Here is a 12,335-nt window from a genome sequence, read left to right as displayed (position 1 = left end):
CTTATACAAAGTAGAGAGAGTCTCCTCATTACCTGCCAACACAAATTGCAATTTGCATATACAAACCGATACAAATCCAAAGTTGGCCAACAAAAATTCCAAAATTCCAAAGCTATACCATCCTTTTTTTTAAAAATACTCACGCCAAAAAAGTTCTCAGTCAGGAGTGACATCATGTGGAGGATCAAAATCAGGAAGATCAGAAATATACTGGGCTGCAGAGACAAAGAATCCCCAGAACCTCCATGCACAGAGTACCTCCTTAGTAAAGTCCTGTCCTGTCCTCCTAAGTAGATTTCTGTCTTCTGACAAGATCACTCCCTCAGATAGCCACTTCTCTGATGAGGCCCCACTATGGGCGCCAATTGAAGAAATCTGAACTCCTTCTCAGGGGTCTCACTGATACTTAGTCCATTCAAACCAATAATAAAGAATTTGGGCATAAAGCTGAAATATAAACCACATACCCGTGACAAGCGACCCTTGACCCTTGGGTAGGTTGCTCCCCCACCGCTGCAGCTCCGCCTGCTCCTGACCGCTGTTCCTGATTCTGCTGTTCTCACCCCAGCTCGGCACCGGTTTCCCTGCGCAATCGCTGCCCTTGACTGCCTGTACCCCTAGCCTTCTGTGCCCCTGTGTGCCTGCCCTCACCCCTTCTTTTTTCTGTACCCCGTGTGATTGGCTGCTTATTTTCCATTTTTTCTCCTCCTGTTCCTTTCGCGAGTGTCTCCGGGCTCGTTTTTCCCGCCGCTGCCTCCCGTGCGGCCCCGCCCCCCTGCTTCCATTAGTTCTCCTACCCTCCCGCCTCCCACCTCCCAGCTGACCCCTCCGCCCCTCCTACCCTCTTGAGGTGGAGGCATGCCACTGGTGCCCCAAAGGCAAGCCAGTCTGCGCCCGTCCGCACCTGGACCGCGCCCACGCCAGGACCCCTGGACCTTAACGACACCAGCCCACCCGTCTGAACTACGACGCCGCAACCCTCCACGCACTCAACACCGACTGGAACCCTGCCTGCCACTGAGCCACCCCGAAACGCACCCACGGACCCTTCACCTGCCAAGCCTGCAAATTCACCTGCCTCCGGACCTGCACCGCACCCGCAAGTCCAGGCACCAGCAACAATCACCTCAAGTGCATCTTGCTCAACACCCGCTCCGTCCACAGACAAGCCGTCGAACTCTGGAACCTCCTCGACACAACATCACCAGACGTCGCCTTCCTCATAGAAACCTGGATGAACGCCTCCTCAGCCCCCGACATTGCCATAGCCATCCCGGACGGCTATAAGATCACCCGGAGGGACCGCATCAACCAAACCGGAGGAGGCATCGCCATCGTCCTCAGAAACACCATCTGCATCATGACCAGCTCCGACGACACCCTCACCGCAGCCGAGCACCTTCACTTCCAGATACACACCGACCCCAAGACCACCCTCAGAGGCACTCTCATCTACAGACCCCCGGGCCCACGCACACAGTTCAGCGAAGCCATCGCAGACTTCATCAGCCCGCACGCCCTCACCTCCTCAGACTACATCATCCTGGGAGACCTCAACTTCCACCTGGAAAACAACAACAACAACAACACCACCACCCTGCTGGACAACCTCGCCAACCTCGGACTGAAGCAACTGCAGAACACCCTCACCCACTACGCCGGCCACACGCTTGACCCAGTCTTCTCCTCCAGCAACCACATCGCCTTCAATCACTCCACCGGACTACACTGGACGGACCACAGCTGCGTCCACTTCAAATTCAGGAAAACTACGACCCACCACCACCCGCAACAGGCTCCCCGTAGATGCTGGAGCAAGATCACCACCGACCAGCTCACCATCGCCCTGAGCCAAAACCCCCCCACCAACACCACGAACTCCAACGAAGCAGCCCGTAACCTCACACAGTGGCTCACCAACTGCATCGATACCCTTGCCCCGCTGAAGAATCCTCCTAGCAGACCCGGCAGCAAGAAAACCTTGTGGTTCACCAACGACCTCAAAGACTCCAAAAAATCCTGCCGTACCCTCGAGAAAGCCTGGCGCCACGACCAGTCAACAGAAAACATAACAGCCTTCAAGAACGCCATCCACAAACACCACCAGCTGATCCGCACCACCAAAAGGACTGCATTCAGAGAACGACTAGACAACAACACCCACAACAGCAAGGAGTAAGGAAGTAAACAAACGAGACCGTAAAGATCTCCTAACTTAAAAACATACAGAGAACGAAACAAGTACCGAAAAAGTCAGCTTCATCACAGGATTTAATAAACATTCCTGGGAAGTGAAGCAGTCCCTAAACAAATATTGGGATGTTCTAAAAACTGACAAAGATCTGGTCAATGAGATTGAGGATTACCCACAAACCACTTACCGTAAGGCGAAATCCCTTAAAGACATGGTATGCACCACACTTATCCTCCCTAAAACCAAAAAGAGATATGTACAAGGCTTTTTTGTTTGCGGAAGGTGTAAAGCCTGTAAATATAGTAAGAACATTAAAGAAATAAAACTTTCTGCACAGTGCAAACCTTTCAAAATACAATTTTTCGTGTAACACTGAGTATGTGGTATACGCGCTGAAATGCCCCTGTAATACATACTACATTGGGAGCACTATACACCCAGCTAAAAAGCGCATTCTTGAACATCTCAGGGCAATCAAAAACAATGACCGACAGTACCCTATAGCCAGACAGTTTTTTACCCATCACAAAAGTAATAACTGCCTGATTTCGTTTTGTGTCCTTGACAGTACCCAATCAGAGAGAGAGGGGGTGATAGGATCCAGGAACTCAGAAGGTTAGAATCCAGGTTCATTATTAAATATCACACGATGCAGCCCGAAGGACACAACTGTGACGAGGCCCTATCCGTACATTTAGGATACGAGTAGACACCAATTTGTCATTTTACAGCTCGGCAAGGACAGCACTGTGCTAGTCCTATGCTTAAAGACTTTGCTGTAGAAATGGCAAAAGGCATATTATCAAGGGGGTTTATCTCCGCTTTTTTGGCTTTAAAAGCCAAGAAAGCGGAGATAAAATTATGTCCCTATTACCAAGCTGTCGCTAACACCAGTTAGCGACAGCTAATAGGAGATAGCGACCATCTTGGGCCCCGCTTTGCATGTCAGTGATATTTATCACTAATGACATGCAAAGTGGGCGTGCCAAGATGTTAGCAACTGGAAAAAGTCGCTAACATCGCTATCTCCTATTACCAACTTTTGGAGATATTCGCGCTAAGCACGAATATCTCCAAAAGCTAACACCTGCCCTGAGCAGTTCTTAGCCATGTTAACCAATGGGAGGTGGATAACATGGCTAAGAGCATTTGCTCGATAATGCATGAATATCGCTGACTTTTCAGCGATATTCATGCATTGCGGCCGTTTTTTATCGCATTTGCGATAAACCTTGCTAATAGCAAGGTTTATCTGCGATAAAAATCGCCGATTTGCGGCGATACTGTTTGTCTCTAAACAAGTTAGAGACAAAAATTATCTCTATTGGTTGGTAATATGCCCCTTTGTCCTTTTCTATCTCGACGTGGATGGCACTGTGCTAATCCTTTGCTTAAAGACTTTGGTAGAAAAGCAGACATTTGAGGTGAGCAGATCTAGAGTGTTGAGAGTGCTCTATACAGGAGCTGCTTTCCACCTAAACTTGAGAACTACCCAGAGTTCTCTCCATTTTTTTTTTAAAAATGTATTCGTCACTCTATGCCTGAAAGGGTATTTTTTTACTTAATTCTGGGTGCTCCCTTGTGTCTGGACAAAACTATACCTCTCTGAAGAGCTCTAATTAGAGCAAAACACTGTGTCAGGGGTTGCTTTTACTCATTTCAGGTTGGCTTGATTAGTATTTTGCGAATTCAAAGCTGTAATACTGTGCCTGGAGTGGTAAATGGCTTTTGTCATTTTACAGCTCGGCAAGGACAGCACTGTGCTAGTCCTTTGATAGAAAAGCGAACATTTGAGGTGAGCAGATCTAGAGTGTCGCAAGTGCTCTATACAGGAGCTGCTTTCCACCTAAACTTGAGAACTACCCAGAGTTTTCTCCTTTTTTGCATATATATATATATATATACATATATATAAATATAAAAAAAAAATATATATATATATAATATATATATATATATATATATATATATATATATATATATATATATATATATATATATATATATTCACTGAAAAAACCATAGGTTTCACACCAGTTATAGTTAGCTGGAAGTTTTACTCGCATAAAACCAATGAAATTCCCACGTTATAGTTAGTTGGACTCACCATAACTTGCGCGTGCAATGCACTGCTGATGATGTCACATATTACATCACTCATGACATGGTCAGTGACATCACTCATGACATCACTGATGACATCTCAAATGACATCACTGATGACAACATCCTTGTGACAAAGTGGCAGACCTCCTATCAGCATAAAATAACCTTTGACACACACATTCAAAAATAGAAACTAACATTTTCTTAAAAAAGGAGAAACCAATACCAATTACAACAACTTATTAGGTAATTCGAACATCTACATACACATCCACTCATTCACCAACAGTTCTATATAGTCACTCATGCATGTATGTACTTACTCATCATATGTTCTCATACACCTATACATCCTGTTACACACTAATACTCATCCATATAGTTACTCACACACAATTTCACATGCAAATAAACTATCAAAAAATCAAAAAATTATTTTTCACACCTGTATTCCTTTTTCCCCCACCATGTTTTCTTGGGGAGTCTTTCACCTTGCTGGGATGTTATTGATTCTAATGTTCACATTGTTGACTTATTATTAGCAGTTGCCTTTCAACAAATTACTATTAATTGGAAATTTTCCTCAACTATTATCTTCAAGGCATGGTGGTATAATGTTTGTCACAATCACAGGCTTGACACTGCTTTTGTATTCCCCGCCCAGTTGGTGGCTAAACGTGCAGAATTGTGGCTTCCTGTTACGATGTAATTAGATAGCTGTACAACCCGTTCTTTTCTTTTCGTCCACAACCTGCCCAACAGGAAGTTTCCAAACCCCCTTGATTCCCCTTTTCATTCCACTCTCTTTGTTAACATATTTACCTGCACAACCCTATTTGCATTTGCTGTTTTATTTTTAATGATTATACTCGTCTTATTACTTTTCTTAATACATACAATGAGTTCATTGTTTATTATTCACCCTCCTATTGCATACTGATCTTCCTTTACGCCTTCCCCCCCTTCTTCCCCTTCCCCCTATATCTCTTTCTCATGATTATATTACTGTATTCTGTATTATTATCTTTTATTTTGATTAATAAACTTTTCTTGAACTGAAAAAAACATTTACTTGATTATACTGCTATATACACACCACTACACATACTTCTACAGAAACGGAAACATATTTACTCTCTTAAACAATCAATTATAAAAACACATACTCACTAACCCACCCATACACACAATCATCCACCCATACAGTCTTGCACACATGCTGTCTTCAAAATACATACAAATAGTGAGTCACTCATTCATGCATCTGTGCTCTAAGTAATATCCCCCACCGAACCATACAGACACTGATACTGATACTCAAAAAAACAACTAATAACCCATATACACACTCATGTAGCTACTCACCAACCCATGCAGCCACTTATACACAAAGTGAGACACAGATACAGATATTTAAATATTTAAACATTACTCGCTAATATATGTATTCACTAAGATACATTTAATAAGTCAGTTAACCAATCAATTTTACACAAAAAAAACATCCATTCAGACATTTATTTACCCATTTATTCTTCCATCAACCTTTAGATATACATATATAAAAAATATTTATTTTTCAGAAAGATAAACATTCACTGGATGATGTCATCAGTGATGTCATTTGAGATGTCATCAGTGATGTCATGAGTGATGTCACTGACCATGTCATGAGTGATGTAATATGTGACGTCATCAGCAGTGCATTGCACGCGCAAGTTATAGTGAGTCCAACTAACTATAACGTGGGAATTTCAATGGTTTTATGCGAGTAAAACTTCCAGCTAACTATAACTGGTGTGAAACCTATGGTTTTTTCAGTGAATTTAATAGGTTTTTTAAATGCTAATTCCTAACTATAACTGGTGTGAAACCTATGTTTTTTTCAGTGAATTTCATAGGTTTTTTAATAGCAAATCTATATAGGTATGAAAAGTAATATTTGTTATAATGAATTTTATATTGTATAATTATGTATTTAAAAAAAAAAAAAATTGCCCGGGGCGTTCCCGGGGCACCTACCGGGGAACGCACGGGTAAGCGCAATGCTGTAGCGCGCCCCGGGGCGCGTACCGGGGAGCATCCCGATAGCGCTATTTTCGCCAACGAAAACAACATCGTGACGTTTGGCGTAGACGCGTGATGCGTCTTATGACGCACAGCGTAAGCGCACCCGGAAGCACGCGAGCGCATACGATCGTGCAATGTCTTGACGCACTTACACTACGCGCCTGCGGGCGCGCCCCGGCGCGTCGGGTCATGTGACCTGAAAATAACACTTTCTATTGGTGCAGAACAGTTTTGGTTTCCAAATGAGTAAAGCCCGGGTCATATGACCTAAAAATAACACTTCTTCTCATTGGTTCAGGACACTTTGTTTTTTGCAAATGATGAAAGACCCCACCTTCTTTCCTTATTCTGACTTTGTCCTTTGACTGAGGAAGACCTGTTTCAGCAATAGCGAGAGAACTATTTTGTACTTTCAAATGGCTACTGTAGCTGCAACAGCTGGAGCATCTGCACCACCACCACCACCACCACCACCAAGAGGACCACCACAACAGTACATTGGTGGTCAAGAAGAAGAGGAGGAGGAAGAGGAAGATGAGGAGGGGAGAAGATGGCTGCCTGAACAAAATACCCCATACAAGCCCAAGTCACACATTGTATGGGAGTTTTTTCAATCCCAGAGGGCAAGAAAAAAGTGAATGCGGCCAAGGTAACTTGCCTAATCTGTGGTGAAGAACTCTCAAGGGGCAACCCAAACAAAAAATATTCATTTGGTAATAATACCATGATTCGACATATGACCCGGAAGCATCCCAACAACTATTCTCGTGCAGAGCTCAGGGAACTGGCCAGTAACCTCCCCCAGTCTTCAAGGACCACCTCCAAAAGAACACAACCCACTCCATCGGGACCAGAAACAACCGAGATGATGCCTTGTATACAACCACGATTTGCAGATTTTAGAATCACATGTATTGAATGTGGCAAGCTCATCGCCTATGGTGAAAAGAGCATGAAGCTCGTCGTCCTTGCTGGTGACAATCACAAATGCCCCAAAAAACTGTAATTTTTTCCGTTTTTTGTGTTTTTGCTCCTGTTGAGCCATTTACAATTCCCTGTTTTTTGTTTCTCCCCATAAAAAATACAAAAAAAATATAAAACTGTTTTGAAAAGCCAAAAAAAGTACAAAATGTTCAAAAAAACATTAAAAAAATATAAAACAACAAAAAGAAGAAAAAAAACAGTTCTTTTTAGAACTACCTTTCATTTATAAAAATAAACCTATATTTTTAATGAATCTCTATCAAATGTTTTTTCTTAGGGTACGCGTACCGGGGCGCGCCCCCCCAAAAAATAGATTTTTTTTTTTTTATGAAGGAGTTAGCATGAGGGAAGAACACAAACAGAGTAATGTTAAGAGAAAGAGAGCTACAGGATGAACACAGAGGGATTGTTTATTACATAGTAAAAAACAGAGAAGGTGTAATAGGGTGAAAGTGAGAAAAGTAAAATGACTAAAGGAGCGAAAGAAGGGAAGAGAGAGGAAGAAGACTAGTAGAAATAGTGGGAGAATGTAAGTGGGTGTTGAAAGAAAAAGAAAGGACAGTAAAAAATTGAGAATGAAGGGTAGTGGCATAACCGGGATAAATGAAGAACGGTGAGTGAGGGTAAGAAAAGACCAGTTAGTGTAATTAAAGAGGGGTGAAAGAGGGTGAAAAATTGAATTAGGATAAGACATGGGGAGTGACAAAGAGAAAGGACAAAGAGAGTAAAGAAAACAGTACCTGATTGGGTTTGAGTGAAACAGCAAAGAAAGATAAGGAATGCAGTGTGTGTGACTTATAGGGAGTCAGTGGGTGTAGGTCGGGGTGTGGGTGTGTAAGGTGTGTCTGTGGGTGGGGCTGTGTGGGGTGTTTTGGCCTGGGTGGAGGTGAGGGTGTGTGAAGTGTGTGTGAGGAGTGTATGGGTGTGGGGTGTATATGTGTGCGATGTATGTGTGTGTATGGAATGTGTGTGTATATGTGAAGAGTGTGTGTGGGGGGATTTTTTGTGTGTATGTGGTGTGTGTGTGGTGTGTGTGTGGGGTGTATGTAAGAGGTGTGTGTATGTATTGAGACGGGGATGAAGTGTGTGTGTAGGAGTAAGGTAAATAATTAAGAAAAACAGAATGAGTGAAGAAGCAAAGGAAGGGAACAGAGGGTAAGTGAAGTAAAGAATAGGGATTGAAAGAAGTTGAATATGAGAGGGGAAATAGGGAAATTGGAGTAAACATGGAGAATAAGAATAAGTGAGGGAAGCAGAATAAAGACACAGGAGTGAGGTTGGTTGAGAAAATATTAGGGAGCTTAAAGCAAAGGGTGATGACAAAATACATTTTTATAGTCATACTTACCATATAATAAATGTAACTTTAATTATTTTTTTCACTACACTTTGTATCTGTGAAAGAGAGAAGAAAAAATAAGTTATAATTAGTAAAATGTGTATTTTAAATTAAAATACACAAATGAAGAGGTTAAAAATCATAACAGTGTATTTAGAAATAAAGTAAGAGTGAAGGACACAGAAAGGGAAATAAAGTAAGGTAGAAGGATAAAAAGAGAAAAAAAGAAATAGAATGAGAGCAATTTACTAAGAGTAAGGCATATAGATTCACTGGCATAGAGGAAGAGAAGAACAGAGAAATGAACTGAAGGTAAGAAAGATACTAAAACAATGTGAGTTAGCAAAAGTAATTCAGGAAACAGTAGTAAGTAAAAAGATAATGACTGAGACAGAAAACAGTCTAATTAAGGATGCATTTAGAAGAATGAGGAATAGAAGATAACTGAGAGTAAGTGAAGAACAGTCATAGAGTGAAAGGATGAAGGGAGAGAGGATAATATACAATGATTGAGGGAAATGGAGTGAAGAAATTAGTAGACAGACACACTAAGAGAAAAACTGAGTGAGGTGGAGAACAATGAGTGAGAAAAGGAAATGAGTAAGGGAGCAAAAAAAGGAAAGAGAGGAGAAGACGACTAAAACAATGGTACTGAGAGAAAATAATTTGGTGATGAAAGTAAAGAGAAGGACATTGAAAGAAAGGAAATGAGGGATAGTAATGGAACCAGAGTAAAAGAAATGGGATGAAGAACGATGAGAGAGGAGCAGTGAACTTGTTGTAAAAGAAATGATAGAAGGTAGATAAACACAAGTGAACATAACACAAGGAGAGTGAGGCACTGAGGACATAGAAGTAGTGAACGAAAATTAGAGAGAAGAGGTCAAAAGTAAGGAGCAAACTAAGATAAGCCAGGGAGAGTGGGTGATTTATAGTGATAGAGTGCGATAATACTGCTGAGTGAGTAAACAGGAATTACTAAAAGAGCAAAGGAGGAAAATACGGAAAAGGGAAGTAAAGCAGAGAGACTGAAAGCTGAAAAGTTATGCAAGGGAGAGAGGGGATGCAGACAGTTGAAATGAGAATGAGGGGTTGTCAAATAAGTGGAGTAAAGGAACGGGGGTTACAGAGAGTGAGAGAAAGACATTATAAGTGAGTAAAAAGAGCTAAAAGAGGATGGAAAAAGGAAAGTGAGTGTCAGAGAATGGGAATACAATTTAATTTACACAATCCAAAGTATAGAATAACTTGTACAACATGTTACATAGTTTATTTTTGCTGTTCTCAGAATATATTGAATTTCACTTAAAACAGTGAGTTCAAATTACTCATCATATGACAGCGGGAAAAAAAAACCACAATCTAAAAGATTGTGTTTTAAAAAAAAAACTTAGATACTGACAAATGACAAATGTACACTAATCTTTGATTGACTTACTTTTCCTTGAGGCCAAATAGTATATCATGGAGGTCCTTTCCTCGTTGCAAAGTACTCTGCTGTTCACTAAAAAATCCATTTCATCGACTTTCTAGAAGAAAAGCTCCAAGAACATCTGAAATATTTTCATTATTTTCATATACTCCTTTTTTTCAGTCATGACTCTTTACTCATTCCTGTACCTTTCCTTTTGGCCAAATAGTGTCAGATGTATGAGTATATTTTCAAATTAATTCTAAGAAACTCTGAAATGACCTTTTTTCCGACGTTCTGAAAGAAAGGCTCACACAACATTTTCACAATATTTAAGTATTTGTAAAACCATCTCTGACTCACTCATGTTCACCATTTTGTATAATACTGATATCACTTACTATGAGATCCACTTACAGTACCTATATGACAAGTCAATTTTTTATATTACCTGGATCACTTTTACTCAGAATATATTTTTAAACAGCAAAATAACCTTTATTAACTGCTCCCGTCTTCATAGGCCAATTACCTTTACCTAAATTTTGGTTGTAAAAACACTAGGTATGAATTTTTTAAGCCAAAAGACAAATGTTGTTTGAACGTCAAATGAGTGTCGTTACATTGGGTCCAACCTTTACAACTTTTTAAATAGCATGTGTAATGCCCTGATGTTGTAGAAGGACTGTCATTAAAAATAATAGCTACAGTTGCAAAGGTTCTTCCTGATATCGATAACTGAGAACCCACGAAATTTTTAATAGAAGTTGTCAATTTAGTTCCATCAGGTCTACATCATTGGAACATTAAAATGACATACTGACCATAATTTTGAAGAAATAATGTGGACAGCATTGTAGACTTACATTGGGTACACACCTTATTGTGATCCGCTGCTTTAACTAGATTATTAAAAGGCACTGATTTGCAGTCTGGTAAAGTCAAATATATAAATCTTTCAGTGTCTATTCAAGTGGTACTTGATAAAGTACAGTTGTCGCAGTCATGCTGCCATTAATAAGAAAGGCTAAAAATATTTTTTATATCTACACCTTCATCTTCCAATACATCAAACATATACATTAAAAATTCCTGACAATCCTGCTGAATATTCTGTGAAAATCGATTTTCACCACAACATACGTCTAGAAGATTTCGAATTTCTGAAACACTTTCTATTTTTGCTCTATCACTTGTACATTTCTTAAACACGGAATTCAACAAACAACAGAATCTTTGATCCCGATTTTCAACAATCTGTTCTTGTATATTTTGAAGAAAAAAAACAACATTAACCACTACATTAGCATAGCAGTTGACACCAGAACTGTTTTCAAACTGAAATCCAACAACATCTTCAACAGAATCCTTTTTCCTTCTACACAATGTAGATCTGCACAAATCTTTGTTTCATCACACTCAATCAAGTACAATCCTGATAAAGTTCTCACTCGTGATAATGCCACATATGCCATACCCTCTTTAAACACAGAACTTCCAATGTTCACCAAAGCGCTATCTACACTTAACCCTTGAGATTTATGAATTGTCACTGCATATGCCAAACAAATAGGAAACTGTTTTCGGCGAACATATAAGTCTTTCACGAGCAAAAATCTAGCTGAACAACGACAAATTTGTTCTATTTCATCAATGCCATCAAATTTAATTTTTAAAATTTCAATTCCATCTCTATTTTTGTAATTCACAAAACCAACAACATGACCCATTGCTCCATTTACCAGACCTCTTTCAACATTTAAATTCCTTCTCAAAATGATACGACAATTCAAACACACATCTTTTTCAAAACCAGCAGTTTTAGATATAGTTTTCTCTAATGAATCCAATTTTGATTTAAAATTTTCAGACAAAATAATTGTTGCTCCCATATGCTCTATTTTATCTGTAGCTTCCAGTTTCACTATCTCTTCATTTTCTAACTTTAACATTTTGTTGTTGAACATGGAACATTCTTTCAGAGTTGGCATCAAACATATGCCAGATTTCTTCTCGTTAATTTTCTTAAAAATATTCTCTGGAAGAATGTTTTCATTTGGGTACGAATTTGAAATTAACCGTCCATGTAAAGCTTCTTTCCCTTGCTGACTTACTTTTCCGATTCTTACATCTTGTAAAATATTTTTATAATCTTCATCCTTTGCCTGCTGCATAGTTTGAAGCAGTTCTGCATATTTGAAGTTTAACCATATATTAACGTTTCCAATGCT

This window comes from Lissotriton helveticus, chromosome 1_1 (assembly GCF_964261635.1).
Source record: "Lissotriton helveticus chromosome 1_1, aLisHel1.1, whole genome shotgun sequence".
Lineage (NCBI taxonomy): Eukaryota > Metazoa > Chordata > Amphibia > Caudata > Salamandridae > Lissotriton > Lissotriton helveticus.
Note: the sequence above shows the minus strand (reverse complement) of the source record.